General features: G+C 27.4%; 1 long non-coding RNA gene across 1 annotated transcript; it reads left to right on the forward strand.

Annotated features, from left to right (window-relative positions):
- The first annotated feature begins 1,424 nt into the window (after positions 1-1,424).
- LOC136078267 (uncharacterized) lies at positions 1,425-7,152 on the forward strand. Its single transcript, XR_010637666.1, has 3 exons — positions 1,425-1,760; positions 6,588-6,655; positions 6,973-7,152. It is a non-coding gene; the product is annotated as an uncharacterized LOC136078267 (long non-coding RNA).
- The last annotated feature ends 17,222 nt before the right edge of the window (positions 7,153-24,374 follow it).

Raw genomic sequence — 24,374 nt, forward strand, 5'->3', positions numbered from 1 at the left:
GCTATTTCATCAGGATTTTCACAAGGTGGAATTTGACGATAAATAGAACTATGATTTAACCTTTCAGTGTTTAATCGTTTTTCAAATATAGTGGCAAATTCTGCGGTAATCGATTCTTTATCCTTTTTATTGTTTATAGCAAAAAGTTTTGGATTTGAATTCTTTTTTATACACTTAAAAACATTCCAAAAGTTTTTTGGGTTAAAGTTTTTTAGTTTTTCAATTTTTATGTAATGTTGATATAGTTTATTGTTTTGGGCTGCTTTGACGGCTTTGCGAAAATTCTTTCGAGCAAAGAGGTATTGATTAAAGATAGAAGAGGTGGAGTTTTTTACGAACCCCGTTTCCCTCCATTTTTTGAAATAATGTGAAAGAATTTTTTTACTTCGAGTTAACTCGGGAGCCCACCAAGATTTTGAATAATCAGATCGTTTTTTGACTTTAAGTGTTCTCTAAGAGCTCATGCTCCACTGTTAGTAATAGTAGTATAGATTTGGTCAAGTTCACTTTCGAAATTACCAATACGGTTAAGATTATTAAAACTTGTATTTAAGTGATCCTTATATAAGTTTATAAAGTCTAGATTATTCCAGAGATATCTTGGAATGCTAAAATCCTCTGTTATTTTATTTATATTTTCTTGATAATATTGACCTTTAAGTCCAATTGAAATCGATAGCGGCAAGTGATCACTTACATTTTGAAAAGAAGGAGGAATAACGATACATTTATATACTGGAAGAGATGTATGCTTTGAAATAGCTATATGATCAATATGATGAGTTTGGTAATGTAAGATGTCGATAAGTAATTGCAGGACCCGACCATTTAGTTACATCGACTAATTCTAATTCGTTTGATTCAATAAATTCAGATAAAATCAAAGAATAATTATTTCTCTTAGAGCTAGTTCTTTCTAATAGATCGTATATATTCCGTGCGGAAATGACTGGAAATCTCCAAGTATAATTACTTCGCCATTACTCTCATGACTATTTATAATTCCTTTAATTGACTTTTGTATTTTTCCAATGATGTTTGATTGTTTCGTGAAGAGGTTAGATAAATGCCAACCACAATAATGTCAATATAACCTTGTTGTAATTTTATTGCAAATATATTATCATCTTTGTAAATAGATATAATATTTTGAAATTGATGTTTTCGTATGAAAAAGGCATTTCCACCAAAAGGTCGACCCTGTTCATGTTTATTTGCCTGGCTGAAATATAATGAGTGGGAGTTTTTACAGATGTTTTTGATTATAGAATATTCGAGTTTTGATACCCAGTGTTCGCACAGAAATGTTATGTCATGAGAAATTATTAGGGTCTCAGTATATTTAATATTTGTTTTAAGTCCCTGACAATTAAAGGTACACAAGCTAAACGTTTTTAGAAGATTTTCTTCCTTTAACCCAGTGAAAAATAAAACCGCGTCCCACATGGGTTCCGCGTGGGTTCCGTGTGGGATTTATGGGATTTATGTGGGACGGATTTTCCCATGTGGTATCCGTATGGAAATTTGTCACCTTAAACCCATGTGGGTAATCCCACATGGGTTACATGTGGGAACCATATGGTATTTACACACATGGGAAATCCCACGTGGGTTTCCTGTGGGATTTGCATGGGAATTAATTTAAAAGCTGGAAACTAAAAAAAAACTAAAAAAAAATTTTTTAAATCGACATTGCATTGCGTTACGTTTATTTTGTGAGAAATTATTTTATATTAATAAAGAGAATGGCAAGCAAGTATGTAAGTACCGCGAATAATTTTTATCTTTCCTTATAGAAATAAGATTAAGATTTGTGCAAATAGACGTATTATTAGGATAATATTATAGTTATTTGAATATAGATCTTGAGTAAATTATTTGCAAACAATTAACTGATGCAAGTTGAAATGTTGTCAAAAACCAATCTTGCATGCATGGGACACTGCAGTGTCCCACAAAGAAATGCAGGTTTGAAAGTCAAAGAATTCCTAATTTTCTCTATTAAAAAAGAAAAAAATAGGATGGGTTTCTGTAACTTTTTTTATGCTCCAAAACTTTTAACTTTAGATATAATAAGGTCCTTAAGACTTAAGAGACTTACGAACTACATTGAGAAACAAAAACAGGATGTTTACAGAAACTTTTAAATTTTTAATCTGGAGTACCACAGTGTTATTGATAATAAAGCTTCTGGATCCAGTTTTCAAAGTAATATGATCTAAGTAATGTTTAAATAAAATAATATGCTTTAAAATGCATATAGTTATACATATAACTCCTGATAGTTAATTATATGTATAACTATTTATACATATAATTTGTTATAAAAACTTATTTTTTAAGGTTATGCTTGAATAAATTAGTACCAATTAATTCAAATTCAAGATTTAGTTAAAGTTCAAGTTAATGTTTTTATTTATTCATTGTTTTTGTTAATTTTATATTTATTTGTTCAAATTTATCAGTTAGTACTATATTTTACTACAGTAAGAATGTTTATCATTGTTGAACGTGATTTTATGTTGTTATTGATGTTAAATTTATTACGTTTCAATAACTCAGATTGAATCTTAACTGAATTATTGAAAGCTTTGTAGGGGTTTGTTGTATATCAAATGGTGTTGTAAATAAAGTAAAAGTAATATATATATATATATATATATATATATATATATATATATATATATATATATATATATATATATATATATATATATATATATATATATATATATATATATATATATATATATATATATATATATATATATATATATATATATAAATATAACATTAAAACAATAAAATTGATACAAAATTTCACTTTAAAACGAATACCATTAACATTGTGATGATAATAGCATTAGGAAACTAGTATTTATGTATTATTATTATACTATAAATAAATAGTTTTTTAATTCATTTTATAAAATGGAGACTGACAACTGATAATTAATGGAAATAAATACAAATTATAAAAATCATGTATTATTACTAAATACTATATTAATGCTAGTCTACAAAGTTAAAATCAATTTAGAGCATTGTTATTAGTTCTTTTGCGATTCGCACTTCCACTTCTGTCTCTCAAATTTGTAAAATAGGTGGTCAAAGCTTGCTCAATAGGTAGGTTCTCAGCATAACAATGCTTTTTTCTTACACTTTCTAAAGAGAAATATGGCAAATTGATTACTTATTTTACTTAAATTGTAGGGTCATCTATGCATAATGATGTCAGATGATGACCCGGTTTGTTGAACAACTTCACCCTTTATCAAACTCAGTCAATTTTTTGCCATTTCCCATTGAAAATGATGTCAGTTTTTGTTATCGTATTATGATGGTATATCTGAATTTTTAATATAATATAAAAAATGCATATACCATCAATTTTTTTCTGGTTCAGTTATACATTTATTCTCAACAGTACTAAAAGTAAAAAAAAAAATGCGTAAATTGTTCTTTCAGATAAGCAAGCTAATTTCTGAATTTAAATTGTTTTTCCTATGATCCTCTACAGTTTTAAGCAACAAAAGCAAGAAGTTTTTAGACCACATTGTTGGTGTAAATACCTCTAAAACCTGCTCATAGCTAGCATAAATTGTTTTACTTTTTTTTTAAATAAAATATTTTACTTTTTTTTTTAATTCAATTTTTTAATTGACATTATTTTGGTCTCAACATCTCCTCCCCATTGTCAATTATTGTTAAACTCACACTGCCCCTCTATCTACTGGCATCATTTATGGATGATCCCATAGCCTAAATACTATATATATATATATATATATATATATATATATATATATATATATATATATATATATATATATATATATATATATATTATTTTTACTTTATTTACAACACCATTTGAAATACAACAAACCCTTACAAAGCTTACAATAATTCAGTTAAAATTCAATCTGAGTTATTGAAACGTAATAAATTTAACATCAATAGAAAAGTAAAGCTGTCATCATTTAAAATGTAAAGGGTGTTGTCAAAATATGTTGATAGTAAAATTAAGTTACTAATAAAATCACGTTCAACAATGATAAATATTCTTACTGTAGTAAGAATTAGTACTAGTTAAAAAATTTGAACAAATAAATATAAAATAGTGAAAAAACAATGAACAAATAACTTGAACTTGAACTAAATCTTGAATTTGAATTAATTGGTTCTAATTTGTTCAAGCATAACCTTAAAAAATAAGTTTATATAATAAATTTTATGTATAACTAGTTATACATATAGTTAACTATCAGGAGTTATATGTATAACTGCATGCATTTTAAAGCATTTTATTTAATTTATATATTACTTTAGATCATATTACTTTGAATACTGGACCCCAAGACTTTATTCCCAATTACACTGTGGTACTCCAGATTAAAAATTTAAAAGTTTCAGTAAATATCCTGTTTTTGTTCCTCAATGTACTTCGTTAGTCCCTTAAGTTTTATGAACCTTATTATATATAAAGTTAAAAGTTTTGGAGCCTAAAAAAAGTTACAGAAACCTCCTTATCTCCTCCCTATTTTTTTTTTTTTTTTTTAATAAAGAAAATTTGACTTTCAAACCTGCATTTCTTTGTGGGACACTGCAGTGTCCCATGCATGCATGCTTGGTTTTTGACAACATTAGAACTTGCATCAGTCAATTGTTTGCAGATAATATACTCAAGAACTATATTCAAATATCATATGAACATGTTAGAGAATGTTCATATGATATTTGAACATCACAAATTTAATAATATTGTTGTGATATGTTATATAAATAATTCCATAATAGATTATGATATGAAAATAAGATAGGATATGAAGGCAATGATCAAAGAATAAATTTACTTATAGAAATTTAGATGTTTGTTTATTAGTTTCAGAATATTATATTATGTGTGACCGCGGCCTTCTATAATAACAGGCCTTGACATCGCGCAACAAAGTTGTTAAACTGAAGGCCAATTCCTAATACTGTGTTAACATTTTCATCTTTTAACATTAGATGAAAGTTTGTGTTCGCGCTTTTTTAATAAATCTTTAAAATGTGATTGGTTTATAAATTAGATAGCCCAACATCAAGACAATAACGTTGTTATTGTCTTGATGTTGATGTAAGGTTCAAGGCGTTAACTTTGTAAGGTAATAATATTGTCTAACTAACGATAAGTTTTTTTAATAATTAAAATGCCTTAAAAATGCCTTTAAAATGCTGTGTATCTCTTTGCAAGTCGAACTATCTCAACTACAACAAAAATATCAATTTATACAACTACAATATCAATTACAACTACAACAAAAATATCAATACTCAACTACGACAAAAATATTAATTTATAAATTCCCGAAGAATCTAGAGGAGAGAAAAAGATGTAGTGAAGCTATCCCAAGAACTGGTTTTATTGTTACAGACTATACAGCATTATGTCAACTGCATTGGCCAAATGAAGCACCTTTTGAAAGCAAATATGGGAAGCAACGACCTTTAAACCCACCATCTGTTTTTAAAATATTCCGCCTAGTTGTTTAGCCACACCAGCAAGTAAAGTTAGAAAAAATGTAACTTCAAGCGGTTTTCGAAGCATCTTACCAGATGAGTTAAATGATTTTCTAAAAGAGGATGAAATTATATTTGACGATATTCAATCTTTGTGATAATAAGTGATAATAACGATGTTATTGTTTTCCAGCTTAATAAAAAAAGTTTACACATACAATCAAAAATGTACAAACTTGGTGTTTCATTATTTATTTTAGTAATTTTCAATGATTATTCATTTGTAGCTAACCATAATGGCACAATTTGTAATATTTCATATTTAGCTGTAAACAAATTAAAGTTAATAAAAACAAAATCAGCTTTATTTGAAGCAGTTAGATTTTTAAAAAATAAAGAAAGTTCGCTTCAATCAAATATTCTATTCGAACACCTTAATGCTATGAGAAAAGTTAATGTTGGTGAAGTTTTATATACTTCAGATATTATATGTAGAGCATATGTGAGTATTTTGCTATGCGACGAAGTTTATATGATTGTATGTGTATTGACTACAAGTTGCCAAGTATAAGGACTTTAACCCTGTTGAGATATATTGATAAAACTTTTTTTTTGCTTGAATCAACTTTTATTGGTGTTTTTTATTGTTGGTGATTTTTATTGTTACCATTTTTAGCAAAAAAAATTAAAAATACAGTTATCTTTCTAATATATAGATATATACTTTGTTATGGTTCTGCTTGTTATTGATACTATTTAATATTACATAAATATTCTTAATGAAATTTGAAATACGAAAAATATGATTATCTTTTAACAATTTTTTGGTTTTCTTTTTATATTTCCGTTTTTACTAGAGATTATTATTAGAAAACATAGGCTGCCATTACACCCTACCTAATATAAAAATATATCAATATAAGTAAAAGTGAAAGTTTAATCGGCCTTCAGTTTTTACGGCATTTTGCGCGATGTCAAGGCCTGTTATTATAGAAGTCTACATCATTGAAAAAGTAGGTTTTTACATTTTTGTTTTCGTTTTTTTGTTTAACTACTTTTCCTTATTGATCACTTTTTTTCAGGATTCTCCTCATGGGTTCAAGATCATTACGCATAATATGTGTTCAATTACGCATAAACGTTAGTCATTGTAAGTAATAAATTAGGAAATAATTATTTGTGAAATATTGTAGTCATTAATGACTTCAAAGTGGCTAATAATTAAAATTGCTCGAATAATAAGGTTCCTTATTAAAATTGCTCTCTCTCTCTTTCTCTCTCTCTCTCTCTCTCTCTCTCTCTCTCTCTCTCTCTCTCTCTCTCTCTCTCTCTCTCTCTCATATATATATATATATATATATATATATATATATATATATATATATATATATATATATATATATATTTATATTTATTTTTATATTTATATTTATATATATTTGTATTTATATTTTTTTTTTTTTTTAGAAAATGTTTGAAGAAAGTTAGAAGATACTAAAAACCGATATATATAAGCCGAAGCGATTTAATTAATTCAATTGACAAAAAACGGCGTGTAAATCGCAAAAGAAAAAATAATATTTTTAATATTCGTTTTGGATGTATTGATTAATAGCATTTATTTTTAAATAAATTCATTTTGCAACACGTTTTTTAATTTTATAAAATTTCGTCATAATAGTTTAAGGTAAATCCCACATAGGTTATAGGTGGAAAACATCACATGTAAAAGATCAAAAATGCTACACGTTTTGAATACCGAATGGGATATAGTAGCAAATACCAGATTAAGTTAAGCCTCTCTGAAAGCTTCGATGATTAATTTTAAATTACTATTTAAGTAATTTTTAAATTAAAAGAATTTTTAAAATTATCATAGAAGCATTCGGACTTTCATTTGTCTAGTATTGACTACTTTTATACCATTTGGATTAAAATATGTGGCATTTAAGATCTATAGCATGTCGTATTTTCCACCTATATCCCATGTAGGATTTACCACATAAAACCCATGTGGGATTTACCATATGAAACCCACATGGGACAAAATAATAATCCCCATATGGGTTACATGTGGTAAAAACCCACGCGTATCCCATATGGGATTTACCATATGGAATCCATGTGGGATTTACCATATGAAACCCACATGGGACAAAATAATAATCCCCACATGGGTTACATGTGGAAAAAATCCACGCGTATCCCATGTGCGCTTTTTCACTGGGAATATGTTATTTAAAGCCATTTTAATAAGGAATCTTTTTTCTGGTTCAAGTTAGATACAAAATGTTGATCCACATTAGAAAATATGCGCCTTTTTCAAAACAGTTTAATAATGATATTATCCCATAATGAAGGGTTGAAAATTTTATATTTTTCTGAAATACTTATAGAAACTCTATATGATCTATTAAATTCATTTTCTCTGTTTAATGTAATTGATATAGGTGTGATACCTAATTCAGTTTCCATATACCGTTGAAGCTGTTCTTCGTTGATTTAGTTGCTTACACCGCCTATAAAAACTTCAAAATTACGAATTATTTGATTACCAGCAACAGTTTCATTCCCCGGAGTTTTTGTTCCAAATATAGGCTCCAATAACTTTTTTTTTTTTCGAAAGGTAGAATAATTGTTTGGCGGGCAGGTTTATTATTTTTGCCTACTAAAATAAAACTATTTGAATTATTATCAATATTTGAAAGTTTTTCTTTAAATCCAAATTTTGATTGTTTAGTTTTATCTGTAGTCTGTTGTTTTTGAGCCACAACCTTTAGTTAGTGTTTCATGTGCGCAAATTAAAATTCCACCACCTCGTTTGTTCGTTTGTCTCTCTAATGAAATTATGTTGAAGTGCGGGATTTGAAAAGCGCTATTTAGATCTTTTAAAGTTGTCCAAGTTTCTGTTACGCATATTATATTAAAAAGATTTTTTGTTTCTTCTAATAGATTTAAAAGTTTTTCAAAGTTACGATTTAAGCTTCTTATGTTGAGGTGGAGAATTCTAATTTGATTAGAATTTTTGTCAATAACATTCTTAAAAAGAAAACTTACTAATTCGCTTGGAAAAATATACGAACAATCTGAAAAATTCTCAGAATAAAAATTACTCTCGGAGTCTAAGTTTTCATCCAAGGAAAAAAAGTGTTTTTTGAACATTGCTTCTGTTTCTCTTTTGAACTCGCTAAACATTTCTTTTTTAAATTCATTAAACATTTCTTTAAACAATTTCTTTATTTCTTGTGTAGTTATTGCCATAGCTAATTTTAAAGTTGCCAAGTTGGTTGATAAAGATGATAGTTGCTAAAGTTTATAAAGATGATAGTTATGAAGATGATAAATCGCGATTTCCACGCACCTAAATATAAATATATATATATATATATATATATATATATATATATATATATATATATATATATATATATATATATATATATATATATATATATATATATATATATATATATATATATATATATATATATATATATATATATATATATATATATATATATATATATATATATATATATATATATATATATAATCACTTAACAAAAGTTTTTCTCATTTAACACTGTGTTTCATTAATAATGACTCATCGGAAATGCTTTCTGATGAGTTGCATTTCTGATAAGTCTTTATTGATGAAACAGAGTGTTAAATGAGAAAAATTTTGTGATTTTCTACTAATTTATAATTGCTCTGTTCTTTTAAGAACACTGAGCACTCTATAGTGTATAATAGATTTTAAAATTTTTTATTATATATATATATATATATATATATATATATATATATATATATATATATACATATATATATATGATATATATATATATATATATATATATATATATATATATATATATATATATATATATATATATATATATATATATATATATATATATATATATATATATATAATGTATAAAAAAAAACCTAACGAAATTGTTAGATATGAAAATTTAAAAAAAAATTTAATGTATAAAATATATTTTCCATTCTCTAATTGAAAAATAATTGAATATACACCAAACAATTAATTTCAAGATTTTTATTTTTCAAGATAAGTAACTTCCACATAAGAGCTTTCATACTAATCCAAATGATATTTAAAAAAAACCACGGTGACCAGAGTTTGGGAGTTTGGAAACCTTACTACCCTTAAATTAAGGTCCAAATATTTGTTAGGAAAGGGGGCAATAATAGCATTTGAAAAAAAATTCTATCATTATGAGCTCAACTAAAATTCATTTGTAAAATTCTCATTTAGTAAAAAAATATTTTAACGTTCAAAAGTTATGACTTTGTAAAGTTGACAACCCCCTCAATTATTTGAGGGGCTTTCTAACTATCCTTGGTCGCCATTTTAAAACGATAAAAAAAATTTTTTATATGACTTAATTTTTCCGATGAATTTCAATCAATTTTAATATACTACAAAAAAAAAGTTATTTTTTCTTCCTTCTACATTTGGGACATTGGGTTCTGATTTTTCAGGTGTATATTGTTCCCAGGCTTCTATCACTTATTTGATACCAGTATCAATATTACAAAATTTAAAATTTGCACCATCTCTAGAAGTTACCTATCTTGAACACAAAATATCCATGACTTGCCCGTTTAATCCCCTTATTTTTTGAAAGACGTTGACAGAATTTTTAAAATTTAGACTATAGTTGTTCAAAGTATCGTGGTTTCAAAAATGCAAACAGCTTCTGGTGAACATTGATTAAATAAATTATTTCCGCTTCAGTGTGCCTACGGAAGAAAGTAAATTACTTAGATGCTTTTAAAACTTTAGATGATTCAATACCACCATCTGATGAACTAGTAAATATACTGGAAACATGTCTGTGACTTATTCGAGGCTGAACAAGAAGAATCAGTTAATTCCGCTTGTTGCGTATTTAAGTCTGGTAAATTTAGCGAGGAAGCGTTACCACCAAAAAAAGATTTGCTTGTTCTACACATTAAAAGAGTTGATTATGAAGCTTTCATCAGAAAACAATCACATGTAGAAGTGAATAACCCACCAAGTTCAAGCACATTATTACTCATTTGTTAACAGTTACATAAATTATGCAATTACTGTATGGGGGAGCACAAGCAAAAGTAAGTTACAACGTCTTTACCGCCGTCAGAAATACGCTATCCGGTAATCAATTTTGCAGATCGGTTTTCATATTCTAGAATATATTTTATAGAAATGAGAGTACTCAATGTACACGAACTAAATGTATTTAACGTCTTACGTTTTATTTATATGTGAAAAAACGATTTATGTCAATTAGTTTTTAAAAATCTATTTACTTTGAATCCATAAACAAATACAACTTAAGAAATAATAATTTCGTAAATGAACCGTTTTGTAAAACAAGATTTAATCAATTTTGTATTTCATATCGTGCACCATATCTCTAAAATCAAATTTTTTTACTTTATTTTGATTTATCTATTACTTTTCCTGTTGTCAAGAACAAATTAAAAAACTTCATTCTCTCGATTGAAAATATTTTCGAATACTTTTGATTGTAACTAACTGGAGGTTCTGGCGATAAGATCATTATGATCTTCTATCAGATTCCTTTGTTTGTATTTATTTTATTTAGGCTTTTAATTTATTAGTCTACGAATTTACATGTTGTAAAAAATTTTTATTATGTAATACGAACATAAAGAAAAACAAAAAAACAAACAAAAAATTTGCCTGCTGCACCAGATTCGGCGCTTGATTTTGTTCACTGTTGTTGCCGTGATTTTTCCACTAGAAAATGCTCTTGTAATAAAGTTTGTGTAGTTTGCACAGACCTTTGCAAATGTAAAAGTTACAGCAATCATGGTGATAACCATCAAGAAGTCGATGATGACAACCAATCAGATAAATCATAGGAGTTTGAGTCTGATAATGATAGCAACTTAGATTAGATTAATAAATTCTAATAAAAATCATTTGTTATTTCATTTTTTTTGATTTTGAAATGCAAGATAAACATCAGTGACATTAGTATATATATATATAAAATTTGGCTAATAATAATATTTCTGTTTTAATTAGAGTCCTTTTTAAAACATTGCATAAAAATGGCAAATGACAAGTCTCTTAAGGTGGCTCTATGGTTAAAAAATAACTTCTGCATTTTAAATATAAATGTTTCCAAATAACTTTAAATGAAAAGAATAATCATTTTCATCAACAAATACACTCCAAAAAACTATTAAAAACTTTTTGTTTTGCTGAGCCAGCAAAAAATAAGTAAAATATAAACACACTTTTAAAACTTTATAGCTCCTAAAATATACATCCAATGAGCCTAAAAATTTCAGAATATCTTTATGATTCAAACACAAAGGGACTGTAGCAAAATTTTTAAATAAAAATTTGTAAATCAAAAATGGCGGATAAAAGCAATTGAAGCAAAATAAAAATCAATTTTTTTATTTAAGATATTTATTCCAAACTTAAAATAATATCATTTATTGTGTTAAATTCTGCTACAGTCCCTCAAGTAGTTGTTATTGAGCACAACCTGAAAATTTCAAGTTGATTGCTTTTATACTTTTTAAAGAAACCTATTTTAAGTTTTGTGCAATACAGAAAAAAACTATTTTGTAAAAAACACATTTAAAAAACATATAATATTTTCTGATATTTTCCTGGAGAGTAAAATTTTCCACCTTCAATATCCTTTTCTTTATTAATAAATCCCTTTTTGACACCTCTCAGCATTTTTCTGTCTTTTTTAAAAGCTTCAGAAAATTTTCTTTTTAAATGGCGCTGACGGTGGCTGTCTATTCACAAGAACCATAATTACCGAGATATCCAAATTTCAGATTTAGAATCTCAAAAACTTTTGAAAAACCAGACATTCCATCATTGAATGAATAACAGCTGAAGTTATATCTATTTTAAATATGTATATATAATTTTAAAAGTAGCTTTAATTTATTTTCAGTATGCTAATATTACTTTTTTAGAAGTTATTATTCAAAGGTTTTTACTTTTAAAGGACTTATATAATAGGAAAATTATAAAATAAATTGTTATTTAATTGTAAAATATAATATTTAATTAATAAAGTTTGTTATGACAGAAGAAATTAAATAAAAAAATTGCATGGTTTCTTTTATAAATGTATTAACTACATTTGATGCCTGTCTGAAATTGTTTCTTTTATATTGCCTAATTTTCAGCATTAATAAGAATTACTATAAGGAAAATATAATAGTAATCAAGTTTGTTTTTCTTTTTCTGGGGACTTATATTATGCATTTTTATATTTTTTTATTGGTATTTAATTATCAATTTGATCATAAGTTATACCTAGTTTACATAAACTTCAAATTATGTAACTATTAAAAAATTGTTATATCTATTTTATTCATGTTTTCTTTGAAAGATAAACGTAAATTCTTTGATAGTACGAACAAAAATAAACAAGCTTGTATGAGTTTCTGTCCAGAGCTCTTTCATTTTATGCGTAAGCAGTAGCTGTTCACTTTTTTTTGCTCGCCAGTGTATATATATATATATATATATATATATATATATATATATATATATATATATATATATATATATATATATATATATACATACCGGTTTTTATATATATATATATGTATATATATATATATATATATATATATATATAAAATTAACGGTTTTTATATATATATATATGTATATATATATATATATAAAAACCGTTTTGGTTAAAACTATAGGGTGGTTTCTATATACAACAAAACTTTTACCTCAATTATCCGGTTATTAGGACCATAAAAATCTGGGAACTTTTTTTTTTATGATTAGTTTGTTTAGATCTTCAAAAAAACTTTCTCGAAATTGTGTTACTAAATGTGTATAACGAACGTCTTTTTTTTGAAAGCTTTTTCTACAACAGACGTCGGTCAATTAGAATGCACTTTAATTATAGCTTTATAGTGTTTTTATAATAACTTGACCCGATCGCCGGTAAAAGATTTTGTTCTATTCCCATGATGGTTATCTGCTAGATAACCATCATGGGAATAGTACTTAATGATATATTTTTCCATTCCAATGCTTATAGATAATTTTTTTGTGACTACAGTGGAACTAAAATTAGTTAAATTGCTGAATTAAAAAGACAAAGAGAACATTTTGAAACACGCAAAGATGCTTAACATCCGAAGTCTAAATAAAAATTTCGAAAACTTAAAACTTTTCTTGGATGAAATAAAACACAAGTTTAGCATTATTTGTATAACAGAAACGTGGTGCAAATACGATGAACAAAATTTACATTTTGAATTAATTAATTACACGTCAATTCATCAACAGCGAAAAAAATATTGTGGCGGAGGCGTAAGTATTTTTGTTCGCAATTCAATTAACTTTGTCCCACGTTATGACCTATGTGTAAATGAAACAGATTGTGAGTCATTATGCATTGAAACTGTTAATAAAACCACAAAAAAACATTATAATTAATACTACTTTTAGGAAACCAGCTGGCAATATAAAAGTGTTTTAAACTCTTTTAAATACATTTTTAACTAAAGTCAATAAAGAACGAAAGCATGTATACATAGTCGGAGACATCAATTTGGACTTGATGAGACATGCTTCAAATAAAATTAAATATTTTATAGATACTCTTCTTCAACATAATGTTATTCCAACAATAAATAAGCCAACCAGAATTACTAAAAACTCTTCTACACTACTAGACAATATAATCACCAACAACTTTTATAAAAACCCTATTTATACTGGTATAATTAAGACAGACTTATCAGATCATTTTGCTACATTTCTAATTACTAAAAATATTACAATTAACAATAAGCCTTCATAAACTATTATATACAAGAGGCAGATCAATGAAAACTCCATACAACAATTCCAAGACTTTTTTAAATATAAAATTGATTGGGACCTTATACTAAAATCAAGTGAGGCAAACAATGCCTACGAACTATTTCTTCATCATTTTTGTAATCAGTATGAAAATGCGTTTACTGGGAAAAAAAATTGTTATAAATACCAAGTCGCTCCTATGTCCTTGGATGTCTAAGGGCCTACTAAAATCCTCGAAGAAAAAAAAAAGTTGTATGAAAAGTTCTTAAGAAATAAAACATATAAAAATGAAACAAACTATAAACATTATAAAAATATATTTAAAAAAACTAAAAAAAATTCCTAAAAAACTTTATTACTCAAAGTTGTAAGAAAAAACTAACGGAAACACTAAAAAGATGTGGACGGTAATTAAAGAAATTATTGTCAATTAAAAAAATTATGAAAAAAATAATCTGCCAAAAAAAATTTTAGTAGATGGTAAATTTATATACGATAAAGCAATAATTGCTGAAAATTTGAACAGCTTCTTTCTTAATATTGGGCCTAACTTAGCTGAAAAAATTCCGTCAAGTTTTTCTTCATATGATTTATATTTAAAAACCTATGATAAAGTAATGGATGAATCTAAACTAGATATTTATGAATTGCGATCTGCTCTAGATAGTCTTAAAAACAACACTAGTGCAGGTTTTGATCAAATTAGCGTGCATGTTGTAAAATCAGTTTTTAATATTATAGAATCCTCTCCATATCAAATTTTTGATCTTTCTATTAAATCAGGTACAGTTCCAGAAAAACTAAAAATTGCACGAGTCTCACCTATTTTTAAATCTGGCGATGACACAAATACTTCAAATTACAGACCAACATCAGTTCTGCCATGCTTTTCTAAGTTACTCGAACGCATAATGTATAATAGGCTTAACAGCTACTTAACGTTAAACAACATGTTGTTCAACAAGCAATTTGGTTTTTAAAAAAATCACTCAACCGATCACGCTTTGACCGAGCTAGTAACCCATGTAACAAATGCCTTCAATGATGATTGTTTGACATTAGGAGTTTTTATTGATCTGTCTAAAGCCTTTGACACCATCAATCATGTCATTGTTCTTAAAAAACTTGAACATTATGGAATAAAAAACAATAACTTACTTTGGTTTAAAGAATATTTATCAAGCAGAAAACAGTTTATACAATATGAAACAGGTAAAACGTCCGAAAATATATTGACTTGCGGAGTTCCTCAAGGCTCGATTTTAGGACTGCTATTATTTTCACTTTATATAAATGATTTATCTTTTACATCAAACTTATTAAATTTTATTTTATTTGCGGATGACTCCAACCTGTTTTATTCACAAGGGATATTAAAACGCTTTTTACAGTGGTTAATGAAGAGTTAAACAAAGTAAACGAATGGTTCACATGTAATAAACTATCGATTAACGTAACACAAACTAAGTATATACTATTCCATAAACAAAATAAATCTACTTTGTTATTTAATTGTAAAATATAATATTTAATTAATAAAGTTTGTTATGACAGAAGAAATTAAACTATTACTAGACAAACATGGAAGACTCATATAAGCTCTCTAGAAAGAAAACTTTCAAGAAATATTGCAATATTGTATAAAGCAAAACCATTCTTAAACATTAGGTCATTAAAAAAATTATATTTTTCTTTAATACATTATGTAACTTACGGAAATATTGTATGGGCAAGCACAAATTACACATAGTTGAAAAAAATTTATTCAAAGCAAAAACGTGCTTGTCGAATTATATTTGGAGCAACAAGAAATGTGCCTTGCGAGCCACTTTTAAGTAAGCTTGGATCATTAAACGTGTACAAAATTAATATATTTTTAGTCTTAAAATTCATGTATAAAATAAAACACGAATCTCCAACAATATTTAATCAATATTTTAGTAAAATAAGCCATAAATACCCCACAAGATTTTCCGGAAACAATTTTGTAACTCCAAAATTTAATCTAAAGTTATGTTCTTATTCTATTCTATCGGGGACCTTTTTTATGGAAAAGTTTTCAACAGTTTGTTCATAATAAAAAACAAACACTTCCGCAATTCAAAGCTAATTTAAAATATCATTTAGTAAATATGGATTTTAATATTCTAAATATTGCCAGTCTTTTTTAGAAGTTATCAAAATAAATTTATAATGATACATTAACTTAAAGAAGTTTAACAAGTTAACTACCAAAAAACTAAAAATAATAAGAAGATCAACTATTATTATTAAGAATATCAATTTCTTTATCACACTTCTTTAAAAATGTTTACTTTTGAATATTTAGTCTTGAAGTTTAAAAAGTTTTATTTCTTGTTTCATTTAATCTAAACATGCAGTATCTTTTTGTAAATTTTCTTATATTTATTTTACTTTTGACAATTTTATATATTTTATGTTGTTGTGGTTGGAATTTTACTCATTTTATTATAAAAACGACAATACGAGGCAACGTGTATATACAGTTATGGCCATTGAAATCCGACCACTGCTGAATATAAAGAAAAACAGTCCATGCATGCGAATAATCAATTTATTTTCTTCCCTGACATCAATGATTAGTTAATTAGCTTTTAGCCAATCACATTAGCGTTTATTTTATTGCACTGTAAAATTTATTAAGCTATATATCTCATTGTAGGGTATGGATTATCATTTAACTGTCACAATTTAATTATGACTACGAAGGAAGGTCTTCGTGCTAATATTAAACTTTTATGGGAGGATGGTGCAAGTGAGCGTCAGATATCAGCAAAAGTGCGAATGCCAAAATCTACTGTTCATGATATTATACAACTAATCAAAGACACGGGATCCACTGCGCCCAGAAAACGTTTTGGTAAAGCTAGAATTAATAGCAAACAAACAGACAATATGATACGCAGGGCTGCTATGAGAGATCCAACAATATCCAGCACACAAATCAGGGCAGATCTACCTAATGACGTTACAGTCAGCACTCGAACAATTAGAAGACGTTTATTGAAAGATGCAGGTCTACGTTCTCGTCGTCCAGCCCTCAAACCGCGACTGTCTTTAAAGAACATCCGTGATAGGATCGCATTTTGTAGAGCTCACAGACACTGGTCAATAACCAAATGGCGCCAGGTAATGTTTAGCGACGAGACACAAATAAAGCAATTCGCTCCGCATAAGTCATTAGTTCGTCGCCCACCTAATCAGCGTTATAATGCAAGGTATACCTACCAGCTGTCAAGCAATGTCCTTCAATTGTGGTGTGGGGCGCAATAGCTTCATCTGGTCGATGTGGTATTTATTTAATGCAGAAGGGACAGACTGTTAACTCCCAACAATATCTAAAAATCCTTCAAGAAAAGGTTCCAAATTTGATGGAAATTCGTCGTTGCAAAATATTCCAGCATGATGGTGCACCGTGTCACCAATCTCGTCTTGTAAAATCTTGGTTAGAGGATCACAACGTTCAGGTTCTGGGTCCTTGGCCGGGATCATCCCCAGACTTGAACCCAGTCGAAAATTGCTGGGTCAAGTTAAAGTCAGCAGTATCCAGAACTAACCCTACATCACTGGACGATCTAGCGCACAAAATTCGTCAAGCTTGAATTAATGAAATAACGCCAGAATATTGTCAGGCTCTCGTGGATTCAATGCCAGATCGCATTAATGCAGTCTTAAAAGCACATGGTGGTGCCACTAAATATTAAAAACATTGAATGTGTATGATATGTTACATTATAATCATTAATTGTTACTGTTATTCTTTTATTGCTATAATACAATTGTTTATTACTACATTAAACTAGTTTTAAGTAAAATGATACTGGTGGTCGGATTTCAATGGCCATAACTGTATATATATGTATGTGTGTATGTGTCATGTGCGTATGTGTGTATGTATATACACATATATATTTATAGATTTTATATCTTTCTTAACATTGGTTTACTTTTAATTTTTTAGCACTTTTTTGTTTCTTAACTTCTTATACTTGACGTTTGTAAAGATTTTTTAATATTTTACGTACTTTGTAGTTATTTTATGTAAAATACGATTGTAATGGGGCTCGGTGATAAGGCTAATTGATGGCTTCTTCTTGCTCCAGCCATTTATTTTTGTTATATTTGTACGTTGTATATATTCTTAACGGCGAAATAAATGAAACTACTACTATTACTACTACTACTACTACTACTACTAAAATTAAATTAATTATATGTACATTATATATACATACATTTAATTTAACTATAAAATTGAATATATTTATATATACATACATTTAATTTAACTATAAAATTAATTATATGTATATACACATATATTTAATTTAATTTGAGTTAAATTGCTGTTTTTAAGATTAAAGCTACAAATCTAAATTCCACTATAGTCACAAAAAGATTATCTATAAGGATTGGAATGGAAAAACATATCATTAAGTTCTATTCCCATAATGGTTATCTAGAAGACCGCTAGAGACTACTATTAGACTATTTTCTAAGAGTTTTTTAATGAAATCATTTACTTTCGAACGGCTGAAATTGTTATAAAAACACTAGTAAACAATTGTTAAAGTGCATTCTACGGTAGTATTAATTGATATATATCTTAACTTATATATATTTATATAAAAAGTCTTCTCCGCTCTATCGTTTAAAATAGATAGCCAATCTTGAATCTGATCTCAATTCTGTAACAGATCGGCCCTCACAGTGGCTTGTAAATTTTAACTCCAACGAAATTCTGTTATTTACTGCAACATTTATTTACTATATTTATGAATGGCAACCCTCTCACTAAGACCCTCTTAATAAGACGTAAAAAAGAGTCCTTTTTTTTACCTCTTATTGGATCATCGTTTACTACTGACTTTCGTGGAAACCATATATATAATCGATTGCTAATAAGCATCTGCAAAAGTTGCTTCTCTTTATTGTGCTTGCTTTTTTCTTACTCCTGATTCCATTCTCTACCTCTAAAAATTTTTTATTAGTCCTTGTGTAGAATGCTGTTGTCATGTTTGGGCTGGTTCTTCTAATGATACTTCTTTTCTATTTAATGTCTAAAATCGCATTGTAAACGTAGTTGGGCCCGCTCTATCTGTTAAGCTTGAGCCTCTTTCCCATCGTCGTAAAGTTGCACCATTTTCTCATATCTACAAATATTATTACGGTCGCTGCTCAAAGTAATAATAATAGTAATATATTTAAATAAGTCCTCGTAGATAAAATGACAAATAATTAAAAAAAAACAAAACAAAAACCAACAAATTATACAAAAATTTATGGTTTGTGAAATATAAACTTTAAGTAAAAAAAAAAAAAGTAATTGTTATTCATAGCAAATAAGTTGATATCAAAATTGGGAAAAAGGGAAAAAAGATTGCTTTTATTTAAATAAATTTTACATCTATGACAAATAGTATCTAAAAAGCCAATATTTGTAGCTGCTAAAGCACGAATTAATTAATAAACGTGCAGCTCATCTTCAGTAAAAGATATACTGTTTGCAGCTGGAGAAAAAAAATACTTGTCAATTCTATTCTTAAATGCGTTAACTGACGGAACCTTTTTGCATGCTGACGGCAAGTTATTCCAATCATTGACAATACGATTTGTAAAAAAATTGTGATGAGCATTATTATATGTGAATTCACGCATTAGGACGTTGGAAGATGATCTGCGAATTGGTGAATTATGCCAATTGATACTCTCAAAACCGTTTTCTAGCTTAAACTGTTGGATTAAGTCACCACGTCTCCTGCGAGTTTCCAAAGTAATAAAATTGAGCCGACGACACCTTTCAGCGTAAGGTAATCCTATTAAATCATGAGGTACTTTTGTTGCTTTGAGCTGAATTTTTTCGATTTCTTTGATGTCACCTTTTAAGTAAGGACACCATACCGGAATAGCGAATTCCAGGTGCGACCTAACATACGTAGTGTATAATTTACTCCAAACTTTCATATCTCTTGATCTAAATGTTTTTTTATTAGGCCAAGTATCATATTCGCTTTACGTGTTGCAACCTGTATGTGTTGATTCCATTTTAGATCATTAGATATGAAAATACCCAGGTCCCTCTCAATATCCGTTGCCTCAAGAGTAAGGGATGTATTTCCATCATTCATTACATATTCATGAATACTATTTCCATAACTTTACATTTTGGAACATTTAACTCCATCATCCATTCATCCAAAGGAGCCATAATCCAAAGGAGCTATCATCTCTTGCTCCATCAACTAAAATTCATTCTCGCTTGACTCGTCACTCAGCAAAGTTTCATTCTTTTACTATACGTTTTAAAAAATTTTAATTCGTCTAGTTTTTACCCTTTGGAAAAGCTAGCCGAATTAAAGTTTTTTAAAGTTTTTTAAAATCTCCCATCTATGGGCGCCCGCAGGATTTTTTGATGTTTTAGATAGAACGCTTTCACACATTGTGTAAACTCCAAACTTAAGTATGTTCATATCTATGCCAAATGAGAAGGCTTTGCAAATTTTTGGAATGGGGGAGGCCTGGGAACAAAAAACCCCTTAAAACGCTTGCTCCCCCCTGCCCAAATGTTAGGACACTGATGTATTTCAATTTTAAACTTTTCTATCTTAAACTAAATTTAAATTTATCAATAGATTTTAAATTTCGTACAAAAATATACATTTTTTGTAGACAAATATTGCAAATTGCAAAAGTTATGAGCATGTAAATTTTCAGACCCCCAAAATTAGGGTGTGTGTGTGTGTGTGTGTAAATTTTGCAAGGTCATAACTTTTGTAATTTGCAATATTTTTCTACAAAATTTAAAATCAGTAGATAAATTTAAATTCAGTTTAAAATGCTTGCCCCACTTGGGCAGTGGGGGCAAGCATTTTAAGGGCTTTTTGTTTCCAGGCATCTGCCATTCTAAATTTTTGCTAGGCCTCCTCATTTGGCATAGGTACAAACAAACTTAAGTTTGGAGTTTGCACAATGTGTGAAAGTGTCCTACCTGAAACATCAAAAAATCCTGTGGGCGCCCATGCTCCCATCTTCATTTTTTTTCTGACTCATACAACCTACAACTTTTAAAGTCTTCTGTCAACCTTTTCCTTGCTCTTTTACTCTATTCTTTATTTTCTAGTAACTCCCAAGTTAATAGTAGTTGCTTACAATCTTGTTGGGAGTGAGTCAGAATTATATTTAAAAAAAAATGTATTCAAAATTGACGATCAATCCGTGAAATTTTCCGAATTGAGTCTTTCTTGAAGTCAAGTTAGAGTAGGTACAATCGGCGGGGCGGATCAGCGGGGCGGATCATTCAAGTAACACGGCACTATTAATAGTTAAATTCTGCAAACGACCTTTAGCAAACAATAAAATACAACTTTAGCAAACATATTGTTAAATTTTTTTTTAGAAGAAATGACTGTTCCAGTTTGACCTGTTGCTTAAATCACCTTAAGATAGATTTTATTGCAAATCTTATCGCCATGAGCAATAATGAAGATAGACCAACTACTCTCAATAATCCTAAGGCAGGCGAAGTTTATGTCATACAAGTGAATCATGGAAAAGGTTAGGTAGCAATATTTCAGTATACTTTTATAGTATTTGTATTTTGTAAAAGTATTTGTATACTAAAATAGCATAATGTAGTATATAGCATAGTTATTGGGTTATACAAGTAAAAATCAATTACTATGCCTTAAGTAAAGTTAGACTTTACTTTAAACATATTTAAAAAAAATATACTTGTAATCTTCAATGTAGACCAACATGTATTCTACAAGACTGTATATATTTTTATTTCTTTTAATATGTTTAAAGTAAAATCTAACTTTACTTAGGCATAGTTTAGGTACGCGGAAATCGCGATTTACGGAACCGACTTTTATGCTAAAATTTTGGTTCTCATTTTTTTAACACTTTTTTAGGCAGCGTGGTACAGAAGTGTTTTTGTAGAATTTTTTTTTAGAAACATATATACACATAGATACTTTTTTGAAAGAAGAAGAGCTAATCTTGATTTTTCAAGACTTTTATGTATGTTTACTGAACTTTTTTATTGATTATTTTGCTCCTGAATATTTGGTTGATGTTCAGACATGAAATTGCAGTCGAAGAAATGTCGATCCCCTTTTTTTTATTATTAAAATAGTTTTCTACATGCATTTGTTATTCACTTGCCAAATTTCAACGAAAAAAAAATACCAGCAAATAGTTTAATTTGTGTTAGATTAAGTTTACCTTTTTTTTTAGGTAGTTCTAGGCAAACGTTATTTTGTGGTGATTCTTATTAGAAACATATATGAACCTAGACTATTTTTAAAAAACGAAAGGTTAATCTTGATTTTTTTATGACCATAATGTATGATTAGCATACTTTTTTATAGATTATTTTTTCGAAAATTTTGCATGAAAATTTGGTTGATGTTCACACATGAAATTGCAGTCGTAGAAATGTCGATCCCCCTTTTTTTATTATTAAAATAATTTTCTACATGCATTTCCTATTCACATGCCAATTTTCAACGAAAAATAAATACCAGCAAATAGTTTAATTAGTGTAGAACTTTTGGATCCTATTTTTGTTTTTTTGTTGTTGTTATTTTTTTTGAAAAAAAATTTTTGCAATTTTGTATTATGTTGATTTTTATTATTAGATTAAAATTAAAGTGCAAAATATAAATAAAAGTGTTTTTAATTCTCTAACAGAATAAAGTTTTTTACAGATAATTTCTTTTATTTCATAATAATATTATAGTTAACTTATGTTTGAAACAAAAAAAAATAATAAATGTAAAAACTTATTGTTTTCTTATGTTACATATAAAAAGAATAATGTTTCAGATAAAGACTCTTGCTTTTGAATGGATTGTTAAGTGATAGTATCAGTTGACAATTTTATTAACACACCATATATAAATAAGTATACAAATCAGATTCTTCATTAGTTTATTCCTAACAAAAAATTTGTTAGTGTTTTTCAACTATAATAAAAGATATTATTGTTATTATCTTTTTTTACTTCGATTGTATACTTCTATAACTGGACTATTATTTAAATCATTATACTAGCATGCCTTATGTTTACTTATTGTTTAGACTCTACTAAATATTATGCTTATTTTTAAGGTTTCATAAGTATAAATAACATCGTTTATATATAACTACAACCAAATTAACATAATTTATATATAAACAAAGTATGCATAATAAATACCATTATACCATTATAAACCAAAGTATATACATTCCTAATGTTAGCGTATTGTTTAATAAATATATATTTTTATATTTTTACTGTTATATTTTGATTGTTTATTTTAATTTTGTTAATAAGGTTGTATCTTACACAGAACTGATTTGGCGATTGTTACTTTTGTAACTTACTTTTGACAATTACATAGTGTTTTGTGTAATTTTACAATTTTTTTGTTATCTTTAGTCCAATCTACACAGTCTACCATTAGTAAATTTGTATAGGATAATTTTTAGTATTGATTATAAAATTACAAATACAATTAGCAACGAGTGGTAAGTTTAACAATTGTTACTTTTTAATATGTATGGATTTCTTGACATTTGCAAATTTGTTTTTTATTACAACTTTGTTAACCTTGAGATACATCTTCAGCTGCTACAATTGGTAAGTTTAAAAAAGCTATTATTTTCTAATCTGTTTATGCATGATGTATGCGTAAAACAATTATTTCTAATATGTGTATGCCTTTCTTATCAATAGCAAATAAAATTTTATTTTATTACCACTTATTTTTTCATTTAATTTCACAACCTTCTCTATAATCAGCAAAAATTATGATTCAATTATTTTTCTGAATGATTATTGAATTCATAATATTTCTATTTACATATACTATTTAATACATTTTTATTATGTTATCCATCAAAGTGCAGTAAAAGTAAAATCAAGAGTAGTATTTAAATTTTTACTTTGATTAACATTTTTAAAATATATAGTTGATTTATTAGTCTTTCATTTTATTTGTTC

Source organism: Hydra vulgaris, chromosome 03 (assembly GCF_038396675.1).
Source record: "Hydra vulgaris chromosome 03, alternate assembly HydraT2T_AEP".
Taxonomy (NCBI): Eukaryota; Metazoa; Cnidaria; class Hydrozoa; order Anthoathecata; family Hydridae; genus Hydra; species Hydra vulgaris.